This window comes from Triticum dicoccoides, chromosome 1A (genome assembly GCF_002162155.2).
Source record: "Triticum dicoccoides isolate Atlit2015 ecotype Zavitan chromosome 1A, WEW_v2.0, whole genome shotgun sequence".
NCBI lineage: Eukaryota > Viridiplantae > Streptophyta > Magnoliopsida > Poales > Poaceae > Triticum > Triticum dicoccoides.
The window spans coordinates 318,349,345-318,360,074 of NC_041380.1; positions in this window are offsets into that span (position 1 = coordinate 318,349,345).

Genomic DNA, 10,730 nt, shown 5'->3' on the forward strand with positions numbered 1-10,730 from the left:
GCTATTGCCTGAATTCGACGATGAGGCCTTAGATCCCACACAGCCGAAAAATAAAACGGCCACCTTGTGGCCGCGATAGAGCGGCTAACAAGGCCGCACATAAGTCAACACACGATCTACGTGAGGACTTGTGCCAAAAACCCAGTATGACCAGATCCATCTATGGATCTAGGAAGCGCGCTCCGGCACAAAATCAAAACCAAATACTACAACTGTCTGAACGCCATGATACATCCAAATACAGGGGTGCCGCACACCCCCTATGTTTCACCAATGAGGTGCTGGACCACGAATTTCCAGAAGGATTCAAACCAGTGAACATAGAGGCGTACGATGGGACCACAAACCCTGGGGTCTGGATTGAAGACTTTATCCTCCATATCCATTTGGCTCGCGGAGACGATCTCCACGCCATGAAGTACTTACCCCTCAAGCTTAAAGGACCAGCTCGGCACTGGTTGAAAAGCCTCCCCGAAAACTCAATTGGAAGTTGGGAGGAACTCGAGGGTTCTTTTCGGGCTAATTTTCAAGGGACCTATGCCCGACCTCCGGATGCAGATGATTTAAGTCATATAATTCAACAGCCCGGAGAGTCAGCCCGAAAGCTTTGGAACCGGTTTCTTACTAAGAAGAACCAAATCGTCGACTGCCCGGACGCCGAAGCCTTAGCAGCTTTCAAGCACAGCGTCCAAGACGAATGGCTCGCCAGACACCTCGGCCAAGAAAAACCAAAAACAATGGCAGCCCTGACAAGCCTCATGACCCGCTTTTGCGCGGGCGAAGATAGCTGGCTAGCCCGCAGTAGCGCCAGCGACCCAGGCACATCCGTAGTCAGGGAGGGCAATGGAAAACCACGACGCAGTAAAAGCAAGCGTCGAAATAAAGAAGATAGCCCAGATAATACGGCAGTAAATGCCGGATTCAGGGGCTCGCGACTAGGTCAGCGGAAAAAGCCTTTCAAAGGCAGCAGAGATGGACCGTCTAGCCTAAACAATATTCTAGACAAACTATGTCAGATTCATGGCACCCCCGATAAACCTGCAAGTCAAACCCACATAGAATGCTGGGTCTTCAAGCAGGCTGGTAAGCTAAACGCCGAACACAAGGGGAGGGAGACACCAAGCAAAGACGAGGACGAACCTCGCCAGCAAAGCACTGGAGGACATAAAAAATTCCCACCAGAGGTTAAAATAGTAAACATGATCCACGTGACGAAGAGGAGAAGCAAACATGCACTCTGAGACATACACGCCATAGAGCCCGTCACCCCTAAGTTCAACCCCTGGTTGGCCTGCCCAATCACTTTTGATCGCAGGGATCACCCGACAAGCATCTGGCATGAAGGATTGGCTGCCTTGGTGTTAGACCCAATAGTAAATGGATACCATCTCACATGAGTCCTTATGGACGACGGCAGTGATCTAAATCTGATATATCAGGACACAGTCCGCAAAATGGGGATAGACCCGACAAAAATCAGCCACAGTAATACTACCTTCATGGGAGTACTACCAGGCCCAGAGGCCCGCTCCACGGGCTCTCTAATACTAGAGGTTGTATTCGGTTCACCCGATAACTACCGAAGTGAGAAGTTAGACTTCGACATTGCTCCATTCCGAAGCGGCTATCAAGCACTACTCGGAAGAACAACTTTCACTCGTTTTGATGCGGTACAACATTACGCTTCTCTTAAGCTTTAAATGCCTAGTCCACGTGGCACCATCACAGTTAGTGGAAATATTGAGCATTCTCTACGCGCGGAAGAATGTGCGGCGGCTTTAACAGCCGAGCACTAGACGGCCTCACCAACCAGAATAAATGACATGTCGTCAAGACCGCAGACACGGTTAGACGAGTCCGGCGCATCACTACATATACCTAAGATTGGTCTTATGGTTAAAACCTCATAGACGGTACCAGGGGCTTCCCGCGTGTAATCAGGGCTAGTTCGGCTCAACTTGACTTATCTTGAATTTTAATGGTTTATCGAGAATAACCAATTTTTTTGGCACGACAACTTTCACCTAAGTTCTTCTCTTTTACAGATGACAATCGTGCTACACCCGTCCAGGATACGGCACAACGGAGACACATGCGCAGACGTGCAGCAGGGACCTGCTCAAAGGTTTCTTTTTAGATTAAGACCCTGCGTAAACCTTTCTTACTGTCTCTTGTTGTTGACATCCTCCAGATACTCAATACAACCGAGAAGGATGCTGACGTTATTGGAATTTCGCCACGTCAGAATATTGCATGTACCTGGACACTCGGGGTATATTATTGAGGGCATTGTTCAGCTCGGTATATGATATAAAGACCGAATACCTTAGGGAGTGTTTGACGTCGCGAGTTTGGCCTTATATGCATCAGCTCTGAATCATGTCTTTGGTCAAATGTTGGGTTTGCCCGGCTCCCGTGTTTTGCTACCTTACGTTCCGCTCTATCGGCTAAGGCGGCACCAGGAGAACTACTGCAATTGTGCCCTGGTTCATCCGGATGAGCACCTCAGTAGAGAAAGCCGAAAACTAACTGTCATGATAAAGTGTGAGACTGGTCAACCACTCGATGACTTAGCGGAATCTTCGGGATTCCTCCGCATTAACGAAGAGCTGTTTCCCGGTCATGTACGTACGCGCACCCTCTTTGGATGAGCGCAAAGGTACCAGTGGCTATATAGTAGTCCCACCGTCAAACTCCTATGGCTATGTGAAAGTGTTAAAGCAATATAGTCCGATTGCCTCGTTCGCTGCGCTACCACCTCCTTAATGGATCAAGACGTTGGATCAAGTGTGAATACACATTTTTTGCGAACACCCCCGCATTATATGCGTGGGGGCTGAAGCCGACGACTACAAACTTTCAGGTTATATACATATATACATAAACGGCCGCACAGGAGGCATCATAATACTTTCAAGCAAAAGTATAAACACAGCCTTTATAATTCAATAAAACATTGTTTTTACAATGGTAATACATATCACTAGAACATAATATTCTTCGAGCACTGAGCCTCTATTGAACGAGCGCCTTCAAGGACTTTTTCAATGTAGTGCTCGGCAGATACTCGGCCTATGGCCGAACTCTGGGTTGCAATAGCGGTGGCCTCCATCTCTACCTAGTATGTCTTGACACGGGCAAGTGCCATACGCGCACCCTCTATGCACGCCGACCTCTTCATAGCGTCGATGTGCGGCACAGCACCAAGGAACTGTTGCACTAAAATAAAATAACTTTTCGGCGTTGGCCCTTCGGGCCACAGATGATCCACAACAGACGTCATGGCAAGCCCGGACAACCTATGGAGCTCGGCCCACTCGGCCATTCGCTCATTCAGCAACAGCGGATGCACAGGAACATGGAACTGTGACCAGAATAGCCTTTCCACTTGACGATCTTTTTGATCCTTGAAGTACTCAGCCGCATCAGCAGCACTAGCTGCCAAATCCACGTATGCGTCTGCAGAGCTCCATAGTTGATCAAGAGGGGCATACTTCGGATCTCCAAACCTCGTCCGCAACAAAAAGGGCTTCCCAGCCGCGAAATCTCCAGCTGGACGCACCTCCTCCTTCGCCGCTCTGATTTTAGTGCGGGCTTCCTTGGCTGCTACAATGGCCTTCTCCAGGTCTGTCGCCTTCGCTCGGCTTTCTTTTCCAAGAAGCTGGTAACGGTCGGCGGCATCTTTCAACTCAATGGCCATCTTGTCTTATTTTTCCTTGCTTTGGCAATGCGCAACCTGTTCGGCCCTGAGCTCTTTGACCGCCTTTAGAGCGGCCGCATCACTATTCCTGGCTTGTTCCTTGGCTCGGGCAATTTCCGCCCGAAGGATCTCCACGGTGGCAGCTCCTTCTGCAGTCACAGCATATTAAAGATACTAGCATCATGCTCCTCTTACTATGTGTCGATCGCCGGAGAAATCACATACCCTGTGCCTCGTCGAGCCGCTTGTTGACAAGCATGATGTCGGCATCTGCCGCATCAAGTTGCCGCTTCAGCTCGGCAAACTCACCAGTACGGCTAGCCATCGGACCTTCCGCCACCTGCACATGAAGGTGGCCTGATTATTACCTGGGACTATGATCATCTGTTTGTCGCCATTCTCGACGGCAACCAGAGTCTCAGGGGCTACTATCTACAAAGGGCACACTTAACATGTGCGATACTATCAAAAACATACACTATTTCACGTACCTTAAAGCCTTTCAGTAGACTCATAAAAGCTTCATGCAACCCGCTTTCGGCGGATGAAATCCTCTCAATAACCGTACCCATTAGCGTACGATGCACTTTTGAGATAGACTCTTGCTCCAGAAGATCCTTCAGTGCGTCCGATCGCACACTGGACTGTTCCGGACTCTTTCTTTTGCTCTCTTTTGGAGCCGAATACTGAGGACTTCGGGTGGCCGAAGGATTACCCTCTGGCCTTGGCAGATCAGGAGAAACCCTCCGCGATGACACTTCAGGGTCGCCCGCCTCATGAGGCGGGGTGGCATGGGGAGGTGTTTCGCTCTCCGTCATCTCCGGAAGAAGATCCCCCGAAGACGAACTCTGTCGAGAAAGGCTACGATCCGAACTACAAGATATATGCTTCGGTTATTGTCTTCAGAAGTAATGTAGGATATTTTTACTATTAAGTACTTTTTGTTTAATTACAACTCGGTAGAGGGCTGATCCCCTTGCAGGCGCTGTGCGGCAAGAGTACCCTCCGAGGCAGGACCCTCTGGCGAAGATTTCTTCCCCCGTTTGGAAACCTTTGTTTCTGGGTCTTCAGAGGTGGTCCTCTTCCTTACTTGGGGAGTGGGAATTTCAGTTTCTTCTCCCTAGTTATCCTCCTTCACGGAGGCGCTAATTCCCTCGGTTTGGATGAATAATGAGTGAGGCATGTTTTCATCCTCTGTATTCCCCCTTTATCTTCCCCTGAGGGCGCCTGATAAGGGGCCGGCTCGAGCATTCTAGCTAGTACTGGATCGGCCGAGCCTTCGGGAAGGGGGGTCAAACACCTGATCATCTTCGCCTTTGTTACCCAGTCCTGGTCAAGGAGCGACTTTTCAGAATGATGTAAATAAAAAGACAACGTGTTCGACCACGGGATTACTTACTTGGGTATCTGGGTGATTACAGCTCAGATCCGCATCCTCGGTGGTGTCCGAACACTTTATTTGTGGTCCGAAGAACAATTTGTACATCTCTTCGAGCGTCATGCTGAGGAAATGCTGAATAGTTTGCGGTCCTTCTGGGTTGAATTCCCATACGGAGGGGTCGACGTTTGCAAGGCGGGACTCGACGAACTAGCATGACTTGCATTACCGTGACCAGGCTGACATCTCTCTCAAGGAGATCTCGGATGCGACTCTGCAATATCGGCACATCATTTACTGGCCCCCAGTCCAGCCCCTTGTTGATCCATCACGTTAGTTGTGGTGGGGGGGCCGAGCGAAAGGCAGGGGCGGCCACCCACTTGGTACTCCGGGGACCTGTGATATAAAACCACTCCCGTTGCCATAAACTGGACACCTCCGGGAAGGAACCTTTTGGCCATGGAACATCGGTGCCTTTGCTTACTACGTCACCTCCGCACTCTGCGTGTCGCCCCTTGATCATCTTCGGCTTCGCATTGAAAGTCTTGAGCCATAGGCCGAAGTGGGGGTAATGCGGAGGAAGGCCTCACACACGACGATGAACGACAAGATGTGTAGAAGGGAATCCGGGGCCAGGTCATGGAAATCCAACCCATAATAGAACAAGAGCCCCCTAACAAAGGGATCCAGAGCGAGGCCTAGACCTCGGAGGAAGTGAGAGACGAATACAACGCTCTCGCGAAATTCAGGAGTGGGAATGACCTGCCCTCGAGCAGGCAGCCTGTGCAAGATTTCGAAGGTCAAATACCTGGCCTCTCTTAGCTTCTTGATGTCTTCCTCTGTGACAGAGGAAGGCATCCACCAACCTTGAAGGTTGGATCCGGACATGGTTGAAGGTCCGAAGCGCCTGACCTGAGCCTTGGGTGTTAGAACTGGAGGCGGGGGAGGATTCGATTGAGTACGAGAGGGAAAAAAGGACAAGCCTTGGCCTCTTTATAAAGAGGGTGAATATCAAGCGTCCTACTCGTGGCCGTTTTGGACTTGCCTAAAATCGAGGAGTCATACCAACGGGCACGATTGGGTTACCCACGTCCGTATTGATGTGAATCCCGTAATAAGGGGGACACGATCTCTGCTTTGACAAGACGTGTCAAGAAAACCGCCTCGCGATATGTGTAGCGCTGGTTGAGAAAAACGGTTCGAATAAGGACCGGGCCATGACATGATGTCATGTTGCTAAACGTGTCAGCAGACTAGATTTGTGGAAATATTATTGTCTCTACGGTGGTATGTGGAACTTGTTTTGCAGAGCCGGACACTATCCTTGTGTTCAAAATCTTCTATGGAGTATTCGGAAGAAGAACCCACCTTGCAATGCCGAAGACAAATCTGCACGCCGGACTCATCGTCACTGAAGCCTAGTCCAGGGGCTACTGAGGGAGTCCTGGATTAGGGGGTCTCCGGACTATGAAGATACAAGATTGAAGACTTCGTCCCGTGTCCGGATGGGACTCTCCTTGGCGTGGAAGGCAAGCTAGGCAATACGGATATGTAGATCTCCTTCCTTGTAACTGACTCTGTGTAACCCTAGCCCCCTCCGGTGTCTATATAAAACGGAGGGTTTAGTCCGTAGGACAACAATAATCATACCATAGGCCAGCTTCTAGGGTTTAGCCTCTACGATCTCATGGTAGATCAACTCTTGTAATACTCATATCATGAAGATCAATCAAGCAGGAAGTAGGGTATTACCTCCATCGAGAGGGCCCGAACCTGGGTAAACATCATGTCCCCCGCCTCCTGTTACCATCCGCCTCAGACGCACAGTTCGGGACCCCCTACCCGAGATCCGCTGGTTTTGACACCGATAGTCAGTATTCTATGGTGCTACGTTTACAATGCGCAGCCCATCACAAACGGTTCACTATTATAGAACGTTTATGATAAGTATACAATCACACACATTCGCTTTTCCTAAAGCATATGCGATAACTAATTAAGAAGGTTATCTAATCGTTGTACGAGTGTCGGACAGGACTACAAAACATCGGACTGTCGTAACATCGTCGTACATGAGAACTATCGCACACGCTATTCTGTGGTGCAACATTTATGATGCATACACTGGTACGCGTTGGTCCTATACAAACAGTTTTTAACCCCTTTCTACGACGGCATTTGGAACCGTCGCCAAGTGAGTGTGGGCGATAGGGGGGTCCTTCCCACATGACCCAAAAACCATCGGGGATATGCCCTCCTGGCACACACGCTCGGCAAAATGAGGTCGTGTGCGACCGGCGAGCGCTCAAATACGGAAATACATACAGTAGAGATAAATAAAATACAATTATATGGTGAAATTGTTTCTGGTCGCAAGTACATCCCGCACAGTCAGTCCCCGCTAATCGTTTCCGTTTGTATGTACATCCCACACAATCGCTCCAAGGAAAACGTTTCCGTTCACAGGTACATCACACACAATTTTTCCCGTTAAATCGTTTGTGTTATTGAATGCATGACACATGGTCCGTAGAAGAAACTTTGTGGCAAAGGCTGTCCATCACACACAGTTTTTATGTGGTAAACGTTTGTGCAAGGTGGCCTAACACAAACAGTTTTCAAGAGAAAGTCATGTGTGATTGTTCATTGATCCAACACGGTTTATTCCTAGAAACTGTGTGCGTTGCCTGAGGTCATCGCCCGCGGTATTTTTTGAACAACCCTTTGCAATAACAAAACCTAATTAGCAGGCTAATTATCTGATTATTCATAATCCATTTATTAATCTAATTGACATTTCATATTAAGCACACAATATATTTCATTTTCATAATTGAAATACATCAGAGTACAACATCATATAGCTTCAGCACTCAGCTACCCCATTACACAACTACACCAGGACCAAGTTTCACATGCAACATCTATAACCTTTTGAAATTAGCATCATAGACGATACATAGATAGATGTATCTCATCTGGAAAATGGTTGAAGCAGAAGGCGAATATTGAGCCTTCATTGATGTTGAAGGTCTTTGTAATTTTAGGCCAGTGCCTGTGGATGATTGACCGTCCATCCTTCGTCCTCTTCAGGAACACTTCAATATTGAACCGTGGGTGTTGTATGAATACCTTCCTCGCCTCCTGACCAAACAGGTGGTTTGAGAGATAATCATCAGTGAACTGCTTTGGAAAGTCCTGAAAACAAGGACGTGCATAAATATCTTCCCTATATTGGAAATGGGGCAAAGGAATAAAAAAGGAAAGCCATGATAGTTAGTATCATACTGTAGTGAACTGTTGTCTTCTTCATTATGCAGCAAAGATCTTGTTGTCTTTTGTCGCTAATTTCTTTATCCTAACAATCTTTCTGAGTTTCTTGACTCGACTGATATTCATGGACAACTCATTTCCCCATATGCAAAAAGGGTCGAACAGTGGGTCAAAACCTCTGACAGCAGGACCTACATGTGCAAGACCAAATTGTTAAAAACCGAAATATTAGAATGGTTTCTGCAATTGCCCAATAATGTGCTATTAGACAATGGACCATGCACGTGCTAACCTCGATTGTAAACCTCAGTGCTTTGCATTGTTTCCCTGCAACACATATAAGGTAGTGAGTCATCAGGTTAAGTAAAAGTTCGCATGCTATCAGTAAAATATGTTGATGAAAAATAAGCACATTGCAGATTCATCTGATTAATTCAAGCCACATGGAAACCCCATTTATCCAAACCAATAATGATTAAGAACTAGGAAATATAGCACTTGTATATGTTTCTCATGTATTAAGTGCAACCAAATTCGATTTATTCCTCACATGCACAACAATACAAAATTCTACCCACGACAATTGGACATCGCAGTGTAGAGTTGAACCAAGCAGTTAGCTAAACCCCACAACAAATGAACCAAACATTAACTGAGCACCACATTGCACAATATAACATACTCCTAATAGAAGATCAGACAGTTAACCAAACCAAGCATACTTAACAACTTGGAAATATAGCAATTGTATTTGTTTCTCATGTATTTAGTACAGCCAAATTAGATTTATTTCTCACATGGTATACAATAAAAGAATGCACCCACAACAATTGAACATCGCATTGCAGAATTGAACCAAACAGCCAACCGCGTCGTGTCGTCGACGCGCGAGGCATCGACGGTGGCCTCAACGGCGATGTGCTCCTCCAAGATCTAGGGGTCGACACGCATGGCAGCCATCGCGACCTCATCCGCTCGTGCGTCCAGGATTTTCTTCTCCGCTGCCAAATGGTCCTTGGGATCATGACTATATTGCATGCACCCTGGCTTGGGGCAGTGCTTATTTGGTGGAGGGGGTTTGTGATTTGGGTGGAAGGTGTCACGCTCGCGCCGGCGGTCGGGGCATGTGGGATGTGGAAGGAGGAGAAGGATGGGGGTCGGGTGTGGATTACCTGCCTGGATAGGCGAGGCTGAGCAGTGTGAAGGAGGGTCGCCGGCGAGGAGGCAGCGGCGCTACAAGCAAGGAGTGAAGGTTTCAACTTGTAAAGGAAGGCGGAAACATGGGAAATGTGGCTTTTGGTAAGGGGGAGGGGCGGGGAGGTAGATATTTCCGCGGAAGCCGAAAATTTGGAATCGCTTCAGCGAAAAAACTGGCGTGCAAAGTGTCATCAGACACGGTCCCTCATTCAAAACTGTGTACGATATGTGAACATCACAAACGATTCAGATAGCTTAACCCGTGTGTGTTGAGTTTGAACGTCAAAAATTTTGGTTCGAATTTCCCTGGTTATAGTGGTCATCCACGTCATTGCATAATTTGGGTACACAAAGGAGACTAACTTCTTAATTGAGCAAGTTCAGCAATTAAATAGAGCTAGTTGACCTAAACATTACTCTAACAAATTAAAGACCAACACTCTTAATTAAACAAAACAAAGAGTACTACTACGGCTGGTGCTCATCGATCTCCGCCGCCGCCTCCATGTCCAGCTTGCGGCCGACAGTCTCTTGGGGAAGGGGCTACATGGCATCAATTGCACCATACTTGACAAGCATCTCGCCATCGCGTCCGCCATATGTTTGGAATAGGCCGCCATGAGCTGGGCATGGGTGGCCGCGATCTGGGCTCTGGCTGGCTCCGTCGTGGCAAGGTATGCCGCGCAGGAACGGACGGCTGCTCAAACTCTCTCGGCGATTGCCAACTATTCGGTCGTGGATTGCCGACCGTTGTCGGAGAAGCTTCGTTCGATTTGTGCGGTGACCGCCACGACCTGGGCATGGACGGCCTCGACATGGTAGTGGGCGGCCTCCATCAGGGCTAAGGCTGCCGCTGCGGAATAGACAGCTGCTGTGCCAGTCTCGCCAGTTTCTATCCCTGAGGCAGATGCTACTGCCGCCTCCTGAGAAGCAACAGCGGTCATTTGGGCTGCCTTGGCCGCCCGGACACAGACCGCGGTCGCCTTCACGAAGCTTGTTAGCACGCGCCTGGTGGCTGCAGCCGCGCTCTCGCCAGAGTGGGCCACCGAAGTTGCCCTCACGACGTGGGTCCACGTCTCCATCTTTCACCGGTGATGAATGAACAGAGAAATGATATTTGGGGAGTGAGCTAGTGTGCTTGACACGTCGATTGTGGACTGTAGTCGGCACACCTTCTCGCGT